Here is a 14,775-nt window from a genome sequence, read left to right as displayed (position 1 = left end):
GAATAAGGGATGGGAAAAGCATTCAACATTCATGAAATGCACATTTACCACTCACACATCTCATTATGTCATGGCCTCATAATCTCAATTAAAATTAGAATTACAGACCATGTAATTGCGAATACATGAATTAATAATCAATAGTACCCAAACTTTGATTAGGTACCTACATAATAATAGGCAAATGATTTTTATATTAAAAATCGCATTAAAATTAAATAATCAACTCAAACTTTTTTCACCAAAAGAAAGAAAGATTAAATAATGACATTTTTTCTACTAAATCTTTTTGCTAGAAAAGAAAAGTAAAATTTCATAAAAAACTTCTCAATAATTAGCATTTTTCTCCGACGGAAAAATACTCGTGCTTACATCTAAACATTTCTCAGATAAGATAGGTAAGATCCTTAAATCTAACATGTTTAATAAAATAGATACTTAAATCTAAATAAAATATGACTGTAAAAAAAATCATCAAACTTCAGAAAATTAAAATTTCATAATTTTAAATCTTCGTGAATCAAATTTGCGTAAAATTAAAAATGCAATTAATATGCAAATTAAATTTACCAATAAAACAAAAGCTCAATATAAGAAAAGAACTTCTCTAAATGCTGAATTTGCAATTTCTCTCTGTTTTAAGAAGAAAGCAACTTATACATATTCAAACAGTCATAATTAAGGCAATTTGGGGCCTCAGTTAGAATGAACCCCTCAAGATACAAACTAACAAATCTTTCAAATATTAATAATGCCATGTTCCAGCTATCCTGTCGGACGTTATGTCTTTCCATCACAATTTTTGATACTGCATAATTTCCAACAGGATTTCTGGCGCAGGGCTGCATCAACTGAAAATAAACATAATTAGTGATGTTTAAATCAAATCAAAATATAAAGAATCATGAATAATTCAAGAAACTTTTCAAAATCATCAATCAAAGCAATCGAAATTAAATCAAATTATCTTATGCTTTAGTTTTGCCGTTCTGTGGTATGTCTGGCCGAGGAAACAGAGCTAAGATACACCATAGAGCGGTTTTATTAAGCTTAATTCTACGAATATCAATACCAAGAATCTACTTAATTCATCGGCGGAAAAAATCTGCATTTTTTCTTTAGGTTCATCAGTTAAAAGGTAAATAGTAATAAATTTAATATGCATGTGATATTAAATTATTTATGTGATTGTAATAAATCTTAAAGAAATATTTATATGATGTAAAAATTTCATTGTGTTAATTTTTATCATATCGAATTTCAATCAAACAAGGATAAAAATGTTTGTAATTGCGTAGGTACCTAGGAAAATTTCCGCGAAAAAAATCCCAGGTCCCGGAAAGACTTAAATCATTGAAAAAACTTGCGAAAACGTATAAAAAACTTAAGTTTGCATTTCAAATGAAAAAAAATCTTGCATCGATTTGTAAGTTTAAACGAAATTGTATCAAAAATTGCGTTTTTTGTCTTACGAAAAAAAATCTTAAAAATCTACCGTAAAAATAAATTCAAAGTTAAACAAGAACGATACTTATACTAAACTTTGGGTAGATTGATCTTGAGCAGACGTCTTGCGGAAGTCTCGTTACTCGTGGCGGCTGCGTCATCTGATAATTTGTACTTGCAAACCTCGGTCCTCCCACCTGGGCGCACTTCTTCAACACGCCCCAATCTGAACTTCTTCATCAAATTTGTGCTATCGTCGATCAGCACCACGTCTCCCGGCTCGAGCAGCACCTCGTTGCGGCGCCACTTGACGGACTTGAGTAGCTCAGGCATGAGCTGCTCCTTGTACACCTGATGGAACTGACGGGTCAACTCCTCCAAGTTCTCCAGCCTCCTGGTGATGGGCTCCTTGCAATCTGTCTCGAAGGTGCAGATTGCATCATTGGTCCTGCCGCCTAACAGATCAGCAGGAGAGATGATCCTCCAGCTATTGACGTCATCTCCTTGAGTGGCATACGTCAATGGTTTTGAATTTAACACTCTGGCAGTCTCAGCACACAACACCAATAAATCATTGAAGGTTACAGTAGCACCAGCCAACTTCTTGTTCAATACACGCTTGACCAGCCCAACCTGCCTCTCCACAGTACCCACGAATGAGTGTGCCGCGGTGGGCACAAGATGCCATTCAAAATGCATCCTGGTATCCTTCAAAAGTTCATCTAAAATGCGCTTGGCACCGGCCATATTGGTGCCTCTATCTGTAGTAACCCTTCTAGGCATGTTATAAAACGCCTGAAGTTTTCTCAAGCCGACCAGCACGGCTTCAGTTGAATAATCGGTCAACACGTCAACAAACACAGCCTGTGTGAATCTACAGGCCACAATCAACAACCAAACTTTGTACTTAGTCTTGGAACTCCTGGTGCCAATGCCAGGCTTCACAACTTCTATCGGCCCCGCAAGGTCCAAATGCACCTCCTTGAAGGGCACTGAGGGTTCAACACGATCTGGCAGAATATTAGCAATTGCGGGACTCGAACGCTTGGCATATTCAATGGAACATGCAGCACAACTCTTGACCACTTTCATAGCCTCCATGCGGCCATGTGTGATCCATGCATACCTGCGGCTTTGCGCCAATGTTTTACGATGTCCTCCATGTCCCAATTCATCGTGGGACTGTTGAAGGATGAGCCTCGCCAACCTGTTGTGGCGGCTGAGCAAGACAACACCTGGGCTGTCCTTCATAACTTTCCTGGGGCCTCCAGCTGCGGCCTCAAGAGCCTCATCTCCCCTCCCGGCCATTTTCAATATAGTGAATGACCTAAGAGGAAAACATCCATTAGGACCCACTATGGGCCAACAAACCTGGACCTTGTGATGATAGGGTTGAAGGGAGTCGAATTTCCCCTCGGCGTCCATGGTCATCTCCTTCTCTTGGTTGAAGGAAGTCAAAAACAGGTCACAAACAGAATCCATGTATGTATTTGTGAAAGTATAGTTCTCATAATACCTAGAACTATCATTGTTGCTAACACCATCCTCATTTGTTGCAACACCACGCTTCTTGACAAGCAACATTTTAAAGCAGTTGGCAGCCTTAAGAACTGCGGCCACAGTCCTCCTTGCCTGCCTGTAGGTCCTTCTTGCCAGGGACCTCCAGAAATCATTGTCCACCACCTGTGTGAACATTACCTTAAGCTTCGCCATCTTGAGATTTAGCTCGCTCTCGGGAATGGATGCATTAACCTCACCCGCCGTTTTAACGGGCCACTGGTCCTGTTCCAGGCGCAACCAGCTTGGACCTTCCTGGTACGTAGATCCAGGTTGTACATCCTCAATCGTACACAAACCACGCGTCGCCAGATTGGCGATGTTGTGTTGGGTTGGAACCCATCTCCAATCTTCAGGGCTCGTCAACTGTTGTATCTTGGAAACACGATGACTGTTGAAAACATTTAGCATAACACTGTCACTGGATAGCTGAGCCAGGGCACAGCTGCTATCACTAAAAAATACTTTGCCAGATATGTTGAAAGGTAACGCTTTGACAACTGTATCCACAAGCCTAGCCAAGATTAAACAACTAAGCATCTCTAACCTCGGTATAGACTCTATCTTCACTGGTGCGACACGTGACTTGGTGCAACACAAAACTACATCAAATCCTCCAGGAACTGGCCATCTCAGGTAGGTGATGGCTGCATAGGCCTGGTTTGATGCATCACAAAAACCAACAACCATTGGAAGCCCCAACGGCTTATCAGGAACCATCGAGCGTCTGAACGACACATTTCCAAGTGCCACCCTATCCTGGAGGCTGCTCACGAGCTCTGACCTCAACTCTCCAGGTATGAAATCATCCCAGCTGCAACCATGTATGCAAACTGAGCGCAGACAAAGCTTGGATTTAAGCAGCAATGGCGCTGCTAGACCCATTGGGTCATACAATTGTTGCACAATTCTCCAAACTTCTCGTTTAGTTATCATCTCAGGTAAACTTCTCCAGAGATCCTCCAGATCCAGGTCTTCCAGTAATTTTCTACCCTTGATCTTCTCGCCGTGGTTGGCTCTGACAGGCAGGTACAACTTATCCTGTTTCGGGACCCAAACAAGGCCCAATACCTTCACACTGTCAACATCATCTCCAGAATAAATAACAGATTTAAATCTGAAGTTTCCAGGTTCAATCATCTCTTCCAGCTCTCGGACCAGCTGGACAGCTTCAGGTTTACTATTATGACCGCTCAAACAGTCATCCACGTAAGTACAAGTCTCAAGTTTGATCGAAGGGGGATCTTGATACAAAACAAATTCAGGACTGAGTGGTTGCTGAACATCTCTCCACACATCTTGCTGGGCTACAACGTCACAACCTCTAATCTTCTCAGACCCATACACATCTTGAACATCCTGCTAGGAACGTCCACCAAAAATACGACCAGTAAGCCTGAGGGCGGTCACGGCCACATCGCCGGCCAAGGCTTCACCAAAATTGATGGTTCTGGTGAGATAAACCTCCGGCTCTCCATCAACTGTATCAGCGAAAAAAACACGTTTCAGCTGAGAATCTTCATAGGTAGCTAACAATGAATTGTAGAACTTCTGAATGTCAGCCATGAATGCACACTTGTAACTTCTGAACCGAATAAGATTGTGCATCAAGGAATATAATGGAACTGGCCCGTCCATCATAATACTATTGAGGCTTAGCCCCTTGTAGCAGAGGCTAGAATTGGCGCATATCCTCAAGGGCGTGGATATACTTTCTTTATATGCGCAGACTAGGCTCGAATAAGACACGGGCCCAGGATAAGCTAAATCTTCTGGTGACGCTCTCTTGTATATGCCACGAGACACAGCTTCTTGAAACACTTGGCAGAAGGTGTCGTATTCACCTTTTTTAACCATCCTCTGCCGGTCACGTAAGCAGATCTTATATGCCTGCTCTGAATTATCAAACAATACACTTGGCGGCTGCTTGTAAGGATATGAGGCCGTCCAAATATGGTTCTCAAGATCTAATGTCAGACCTTCTTCAATCAGCTGCCACTTACGCACGTCCAAGGCGGACTGCCCGGCGGCAATGGCGGCGCAATGACGGCAGTTCTTACAACCGCTGCACATTGATGGCGGCTGTATTCCCAAACTTTCTGTACTCAGGAACTCCATCTTGCTGACCTCCAACTTTGTAGCTTTACAAGCGACAGGATTAGTAACAGTCCTGCCGTCTGCAGACACAACTAAATAGCCTGTACCAAATAAGCTTCTGTACAGTCTAGAATCACCAACCATTTTATCTGCACACGGGAACATGGCTGGCGTCAGATGGCCGATGAGAATATCAATCTTACCATCGACCATAGAAAATCTTTCAGGCTTCATGTTGAAAATTTCGGCGGCGGCTGCAGGATCAATAGAACGCAACCCTTCTTCAGTACCAATGCTGGGCACTACCGCCGCCTCCAGAATATGGCTATTCCGGTTGCGGTCAATCAAACAGATCTTAACTGTAGGACATGCTTGACTCTTACCATCTGCCAGAGAAATAGTAGCTGTGCGACCAGTCGATGGCAACTCTAACTTCTTGGCAATACTTCTTGAAATCAATGTCAAATTTGCTCCACTGTCCCACATAGCATTGACGGTGACTTGACGATTGTCAGCCGCCAATGCTGGGAGCTGCTGCAACATCAGCATAAAATTGTTCTTGCTAAACAACTGTGATTCATAAACTGCCGCAACTTGTCCAGCCACTGTTTCATGAATCAAACTATTATGAGGTTGATTGCAACTGTCTATGGTACAGTTGCCAAGTCTGTCGGCCTTAGGGCAATCAGCAACCCTATGCCCTTTTTGGAGGCAGAGCAAACAGGCCCCTATCTTCTTGATGAAATTCTTACGTTCAGGAACAGACAGGTCTCTAAACTTGGAACACTTAAACAACAGGTGATCAGAGTTACAACCTTCCGACGGGCAAGGCTGTTTCTTCTTGGTCTTAGCTGGAGACCCAGGTTTACCTACGGCTGTAGCTGCGGCCGCAGAATTACCTTTCTTCTTGGATGGGGTGTCTGTATCAGTTGAACACCTCATCAAAATGGCGCCACGTTGTTCTTCAATAATCTTTAACAGCTTTGGGACGTTTGGGACATCCATCGAGCCCAATGATAAATTGAGCTTGTCTTGAAAATCACGTGGCAACTTCTTGGATAACATTTCCAGAAGTATCACAGTCAACCACTGGCTAGTGGTAACTCCATCATCTTCATCATCTTTAGTCAGCTGCTCGAGCTGGCTAACTGCACCACCAAACTCTGCTAACACAGTCACAATCTGGTTGGAGTCCGACGGTTTAGGCTTCTTGTCCCATTGGTTGAAAAGGCAGAGCATCTGACGTGTCTTTGACTTGAAACGCGCGTCAAGGTAGGCCCATTGAGATTCATGGGACTGAATCTGAGTTAATTGAAGTCTTAGCTCTTTATTTTTACACACCTTTTCACTGCTCAACAGTAACTGCAAATATGACGGGTCCTGTCCTACAGTAAGCTTTTTAAAATTGTCTTTGAAACTTACGTAGGAGGACTCTTGACCGTCAAAGCTAGGTAACAAACATTCGTCGACACGATTCATATATCCTGGCGTGAACATAGAACCGGTGCCGAACTGTGGTGTGCCAAACGGTGACACAAATGGCGACGCTGGCGAGGCATCCGCCGTCGTTGTAGGTGGCTTCACAGGTTCAAGCTTAACCTCAGCCAGCCGTTTCATCAAAGTAGACAAAGTGTTTATAATTGGTTCAGGTAGGGGAAAGTATGACCCTTTAATAACTTTCACAATCTTTAAGCATCGATCATATAGTTCAGCCTTATGCTCAGGCAAATTATCACCAACTAAATCAACAACACTTTGAATGTCACTTAGCTCTTCTATAGCATCTAGAGCATCCTTCAGAGCACTATAGTCTTTTTGTACAGTAACTATATCCGAATAAATGTCACTAAACTCCTCAAGCTCTTGGATTCTCACACCAAGCTTGCTAAAACCGACCATGATGCTATCGAATGTCTCGAACTTGTCATGGACAAGGATTGATTCCTTAGTGAAATGTCTAACGTCAAGTTCTGAAGATTCACTAACCAACTTCATCACTTTACTTAGTTCACTGGTTAGGGCCTCGACGGCTGGGCGCAGCCGCATACCCAGTTGAGCACTTTTATTCTTTTTAGGACCCATAATTGTCACTAAAGTTAACTGCACTGATTATGACTATAATAATAATGTGTGGTAAGGTATCACAACCAACACATTCACAAAACTTCACAGATATTTCTTAGCCGCATCTGTTTCTGTCTTGTTTTCATTGTTTCGGAACGCATTGCCTTGCCGTTCTCGAAATCTTATCTCCAAGCCCTCCGAATGACCAACATAGTGAAGGTTTACGAATGTGTATTTATTACCATGAAAACAGTAAGTCTAAAACAAAAATATAAAAATTAATTACATAAAATTAATATTATTATTTTTGTAAGATCGAGGTTGCGTGACTTCAATTTAATTAAAAATATAAAATTTCTAAAAAACTTTAAATTGGCACGAAACATATTAAATAGCATCAGAAATTGATAATTTTAGAATAAAATGATCAATAAAATAAAGGAAAATATTCGTATGTCAAAAGTTAGCAATTAAATGGTCTATTTGTTGAAAAATTAATGTTTTAAATTTCTTCATAAAATCATACCATTTTACACTTATTTTCAAGAATTAAAGATAAATTCTTACCACATATGATGTCAAACTAAGCAGGAAGGCTTATTCGAGATCTTCCATGGATTAGAGCGCTTGTATATTCAACCAATACATTATTTTCAATCACGGAGCTCCTCACATGGGAATTATCAAAGGAAAAATGCGCGTCTTTTTGTTTGTTTACAAGCGACGCGCGGAGATAGTTAGGAATGCCGCGTAACATACTCATTCTCTGGTGTAAGGAAAAGGGAATTAATGGGTTCGAACTTGCCAGGGAATACAAGAAAATACATTCCAACACACTCTCTCTCTCTCTCTCTCTCTCTCAAATTGTAAAAATATTTACATAAGTGGATTTGAACTCGCAACGTTCTTAACTCAACAATGGTACTATAACCTCTACAGCAAATAAGACATTAATTTTCTAATCAAAATTTAACTATTCTGTACAATACCCCCTTCTGTTCCGTTCCTCTCTCTCTCTCTAATTAAAACTAGCAGATGCACCCCTAGCATCTATGGGATCTATATTCCAAGGTATATGGAAGGGCAGAAAAATACCTTAAAACCATACCCAGACTTTTTTTTATAAAAAGAAAACAGCCTAAAACCATCTCATGATCTATAAGAAGCTTTACTGTAAAGGAGAGCCATATCGGTTCAGCAGTTAGTGAGATCCTTTGCTACAGACAATAACTCTTACTACTTTATATTATAGGCTACGCTCCCAGAAGGTCTATTGGGGCACTTGAGGAGGGGAGAGTTAAATCCCAAAACCCATTTTTAAATTAAGATTCAGAAAAAAAGTTTTTAAAAATTGTAGGGGGTTAGGTATTTTTTTCTAGGGGCGAATTCTCTTGGGAGGGTGGTGGTACCCATCCCCAAAATAGGTCTAAAACTTATGAAATTATGAGAGATGCTACCCTATTAGGGAGAATCGATCGGCTCATCGGTTAGCGAGATCCTTTGGTGCAGATAAACAAACAAATATACACACATCTTTTTACTTTATTTTAAGGATTGTAAAAATATTAACAGAGGCAGATTTTATCTCGGTATTTTCTGATTCAATTTCAAAAACGTTAACCACTACACTATTAAAGATTTAAGTTTTTTAAGACTATAACAATTTACATTCATAAAATTAAAATAATGAAAGTTAATATATTTATATTTATTTCCTTATATTTACCCTGTGAATATACAGTGAACCCCTCTCCCCCCCCCCCCCACACACACACACACAAAAGGGCATAGGAATTGTCAGAGAAATTTTAACAAAATCCATATTTCTATTTCGTTCTTTTCTAGAAAATACATAAGAATATTCTAAACTAGCAGATGCGTACCTAGCATCCAGGGGCTCTGTAATTAAAGGGGCAGAAACGGGCTAGAAATGAAGTAGCATAATACCGCCATGGGACCTATTTGAAGCTTATCTAAACTAGAGAACCCAATCGCTTCAGTAGTTATTGAGATCTTAACCTTCAGTCAATAAAACTTTAAATATTATTGGTGTTTGCGCCTTTATTATCTACGGACTAGAAAAAAGCTTAAACCCATCCCAAGACTTAAATCTAAAAATGAAATAGCCTAAAACCATCACGAGACCAGTGTTAAGTTTATATAAAATAGAGATCCCAATCAGTTCAGTAGTTATTAGATATTAAGAATGAGACATTGAAATCAAATTGGCAATATATTTAAAAATAAAAATATTTTTATTAGTTATTTATTGTTGTATGTTGTATATCAAACAAAACTTGAATAGTAGCTAAAATAATAAAGTCTTCCCTGGAAATACTGAAAGTTATACTAAACAGGCCGACGGCATAAAAAAAAGTAGAAAAACACATTTTTCTGTAAAAATGTGTGGCATCTAGAGCACTGTAGACAGACTGACGGGTCAATTGAGATGTAGAGTAGCTAGGCTCATCGCCCTGTTACCGAGATATTAAGGGACAGACGGACAGACATCATTCTACTTTGTATTATAGATAGAATATTTAGAATTTCTAAAAAAAATTGAACTTTAACAAGGTCCTTAGTAAAGCTAATAAACATGGAAATGTTTACAATAGAATTTATACAATATCTTTCATTTCAACAGACGGACGGACAAAGTAAGTTATATACTAGATGTTCATCAGATAAGCTACCCTGTAAAGGAGAACTATATCGTTTCAGTAGTTAGTGAGATTCTGGTACAAACAAACAAACAAACAGAGAGCCAAACAAACATCCTGCTACTTTTTTATATAGCTACAATCGTTTAAGTTACTTGCCGGGATTAGAACTGGAATTGTTAGATAAGTTAAGTAAAAATCTGCCCCTAGACCACATCGGCACAATTAAATAAGAGCTATTTTAAACATAAGATTTTATATAGATAGGGGCTTTATCATATAAATTACTTTATAACAGTTGTTTGGTAAATGGCATATTGTGTTCAAGTAAACACATACAGTTGTGATTCGATATCCAATTCATACAGAAGAACATTTATTAATTAAAAAATAAAGCTCTCAGATTTGGTTACACAAATAATAAATAGAACAATTTTTTCTGAATATGTTTATCTTTATGTAAATTTTATATTAGAAAAATCAAAACATAAATTTTGGCGGTGGCAGCAGTACTTGGCAGCTGCCAGCCGCAAACCGACGGTTGGCAGGTAAACGGCAACGGATTTTATGAAATTGTAATATGTCATGGAGATATATAAAAAGCCTAAGTTTAAAATTTAAAATCTTCAAGTAAAAATTTGCGGTCACAGGAACCATTTAAAGATTTCTGGAGACCTGGAGGTTCAGGACTTGCAGGATTATACCTGGAACCTGAAATTGACTTGAACACCTATATTACATATGAGGATGTACGACTATAGGATATTTTAGTATTAGATAACATGAAATGCTTTGTTTAAGTAAAAAAAATATTTTTACTTTTTTCCTGAATGACCTTACCAGATTTGCTGGCATCCTGTGCCCGCCAGGAAGGAGGTATTAAAAAATTTCAACTCTCAGTTATGTGTCATACCCATATTTCGAAAGTCACTCAGTTATAGCCCTCTACCTTTTATACACAGAAAATGGGATAGAAAAAATAGAGGGGGGGGGGGCAGGCATTCAACGCCACCTCCCCGCCCATCCTCCAACCGTTAGTGGTTGATATTACAGATTGAGGGTAGTAATAGTTAATTAGATTTATTTGCTAAGAAGAAAGATGATTTAATAGTTACTTAATTTTTAAGTTTTAACCTTAATTTTATCCTATTATATAAAGAAGTAAGCTTTTTTTGTCTGTAGCGAAGGATCTCGCTAACCGCTGAACCGATATGGTTCTCCTTTAGAGTGAAGCTTCTTCCAAGGGTGGTTTTAGGCTGTTTATTTTTTTTAAAGTCATTGTATGGTTTTAAGTTATTTTTCTGCACTTTCATGTCCCTTCTAATATCCCTAGATACTAGGGACGCAGCCGCTCGTATAATATAAAACACCAGTTTATGATGAAATTTTTTTTGCGGGTATAGTCCCTTTCGTGGCAACGCCCCTTAAGGAGTGATTATTCGTATTTTCACAGTAGCTTTCCTCCTATTTCTAGCCCATCGCAGGGGACTCTAACCTTCCGGGGCCAATTTCCTAACCCTGCGGGGTAATCACCTAACCAAATATAACCTAACCTAAAATAAATACAACGAATCGCTCCTTAAGGTGCGTTGCCATAAAAGGGACTATATCCTTTTTTGATACTTTAATATGTAGTAATTTGGCCGGATAACCGGATATTTGCCGGATATCCGGCGTTGGCTAGTTTTTTTATTAAAATATCAAAATAATTTGAATGGAATGTTACTCAACAAAGGGCTTTTGTTTATAGATAAATAACATCTGTTTATATTTGTCACATTGCATTTTATATATATTTAAAAGTGAAGCTTTTCTACTATTAGGGTCTGTTAATTAAGGCCTAAAAGAATTGTCCTATCGATTTCAAACTTTGCATAGTGATTCCTGTAGTAATTATGTATGATCTGAAAAGCGTAGCAACTCTATAATTGTTGTTCATATGTCCATTTTAAACATATTTATATTTAAATATTTTAACATGTTTTATTTTGATATTATTCTCTGATTGATCTAATTATTTTAATGCTAATTTCTAGGATTACAAAGTACAATGCTTTTTTTGGATGTTGTCATCCTTTTTTTCTTTTATATTTTATAATTTTTAATTAAACAATATCTTTTAAATAAAAATATTTCAATGAACCCTGAATCTTTTTATTTAAAGTTTTTATTTGAAATTTTAGGATGATAACAAATAGAGTTTTTTTTTAAAGTGTGCATTATTAGCACACACTTTTGTTATTGGCGAATAAATTGTGCAGTTTAGGCTGCAAATATATCTATAAATATCTATCTATTTAAATATTTTAGAAAAAAAACTCATAAATCATTAAATAATAAGGATTACAAAATCGATAACAGCCAAGTTTTGAAACATATGAATTGGTGTACTTTAATAAATTTGAGTCTGAGGGCACTCTTAAAGCATTAACTGTAGGAGCAATTTACAATATATTTATTAGTAAAGGAGAGAAGTGGATACTTATAGAGATGCTACTCATATAAATATATATAATTATCTTTCTGTTGAGTTGTGGCTGTGTAGAAGACAGGGCATTCCTAATATGATACCCAACTGAAAACTAACACTTTGATTGCCCAAACATTGTCTGTTGGTAATAAATTTGAAAGATGGACAATAAATAGGTATACACTCCAAATTATGATAAACCAATTTACCCCTTCTGTAGATAAATTCTTAGACCCCTTAGTTCTTAAGCCAACGAATGCAGGAAAGTGTTAATAAACTTTAGGAGTTATATCAATATCAACCCCCCCCCCCCCTAGCTATATTTTACTATTTAGAAAGTTAAACAAGGCATTTCTTTCTTGTGGATTAGTCTTGAATTCAATAAAATCAGCCTGTTAAGTAATACCTTGTAAATTTTTTTCTTTTAGCTTAGTGGAATTTTCATCCTCATACTATAAAATGGTCAGTAGAAGGCTGCCAAATCCTTTTTATTTTACTAAGATAGCTGAAATATTAAGGAGTAATGAGCGTTTTTAAAAAACAGTTTGCGACGGACATCCTGTAAGTAGATAGATGGATAGAACCAACAACGCTTTTTTTCTCGTGAAAATTGTACAAAACGGATGACAACATTCATAACACTCAGGGATATTAGGGGATAAGACAATGAACGAAAATATGATGTACATCTTCATTTAGGATAAACAAATTTGTCCTTTCTGTAGAATTAAATTGTTGAAAGGAAGTGTTTCTTCTCCCCAAACATTATAGACTCGTTCTCGGTGAGCTATAATTGATCTACCAAGCAAATGAATAATTAAACCAACACATTCTCTTTTTTGTTGGCTTACCTCTATTTAATCTTAATTTGGCTGTACAAATTAGAATTGACAATACATTTCTACTGCTCAAAAACTTTGGGCATTTTTATTAAATCTTGTTTGATTGTTTGAACTTGCGGCGTCCGAAGTTTCAACCAAAAATGGGTTTTATTTTATTATCATTTTAAATGTTTATACAATTTTAGTTTATTGTCTTATCCCTTAATATTCCTGAGTTATTTACAGATACATAAATAGATGTGTTTTAAAAAATACTAATATCAATAATGCAAAGTAGAACGATGTCCGTCTGTCCATCTGTCTGTCTGTCTGAAGCTTAAGAACTCAGTAACCACTAAACAAATTAGGCTCTTCTCTTCAGGGAATATACCTACTGGTCCTGTGATGGTTTTAAGCTATTTTTTGGGGTGGTGAAACACCCCCAACCCCACAAAAAAGTATTCTCTTTTTAAAACTAAAATTAAAACTACCCCCACAAAAAAAAATTTTTTTTTACTTTTTCTTTTAAAACTTAAATACAAAAAAATATGTTGATCAAACCTCTTGGGGTAAAGCCCCTAGAGGCTAGGGGCGAAGCCGCTAGTAGTATATAATCTGCATATAGGTGAGTGTAACAAACCCCCTCCAAGGAATATCCGCTAAATTCCTATACTTTACTTGTTAGAGGAATCATTATTAACAAATTCAGATTTTCAAGTTCCTGCATTCAAAAAGATTTCAAGAGTAAAAAAAAACATATAATTTCAGTATATATAAATGACAGACTCTATCCTTCAAACTGCATTTTCAAGCACAGAACCCCCCCCCCCCCCATATTTTTATAATAAAATGTAAATAAAGGGCGAAGGTAATTTTATAATTTGTTTTTCATTATTTTAGATCGGGTTTGTTTAACCGATAACCGCTAGACCAATAGCTAGACATGCTCTCTTTTTCAGTGAAGCTTTAAATATAGTTTTTCAAATTAAGTTTATACATATAAATATTGATATGATTTAATAAATAAAAATGTCGATTTGAAGAGTTTTTAAAGAAAAAAAATATGAGGATAAATGATAAATAGAGAGACAAAAGTATGCAAAGAAACAAGTTTTATAATTATTATAGTCTTCACTCAAAAAATATAAATTCCCGATCTGCATTAAAACTCCCTACAATAGTAGGTGCGGCATCAAACCAGATATTTTAAAAGATATTCAATAAAGGCAATATCTTTCATTCTACTTTTTTTTTCATCGACTTAATAATATAAACAATATCTATTTGAAATTTACATTTCTTTAATATTCATATTAAAGAAATACAAATAAATTCTCTGAAGTTTTCGGCCTTAATAGAAAGAAAAACTTATATTGGTTCTTTCGCAGAAAGTGTTTGTTAATCCCACACCTCCTTATGGGACCTATATCTGCAGTGCCCTAGCCCTACAGGGCTACCTAGTACCAAATATAACCTAACCTTACCTACTAAAGTAATAAACAAACAAAAAACCGAATAATAACCCCTCCCCTCATTTATATATTTCAAAATTTAGGGAAAGGTGTTACTGTGCTCAAAAAAAGAGAAAATATTAAAGTTACCAGCCTAAAATGAGAAAAATTAATCAATAATATAAATTCATGAGTTTAAAAAAAAGAGT

This window comes from Acartia tonsa, chromosome 4 (assembly GCF_053477335.1).
Source record: "Acartia tonsa isolate MP-2025a chromosome 4, ASM5347733v1, whole genome shotgun sequence".
Classification (NCBI taxonomy): Eukaryota; Metazoa; Arthropoda; class Copepoda; order Calanoida; family Acartiidae; genus Acartia; species Acartia tonsa.
The sequence above is the reverse complement of the archived record's forward strand: the minus strand, read 5'-3'. Positions refer to the sequence as shown.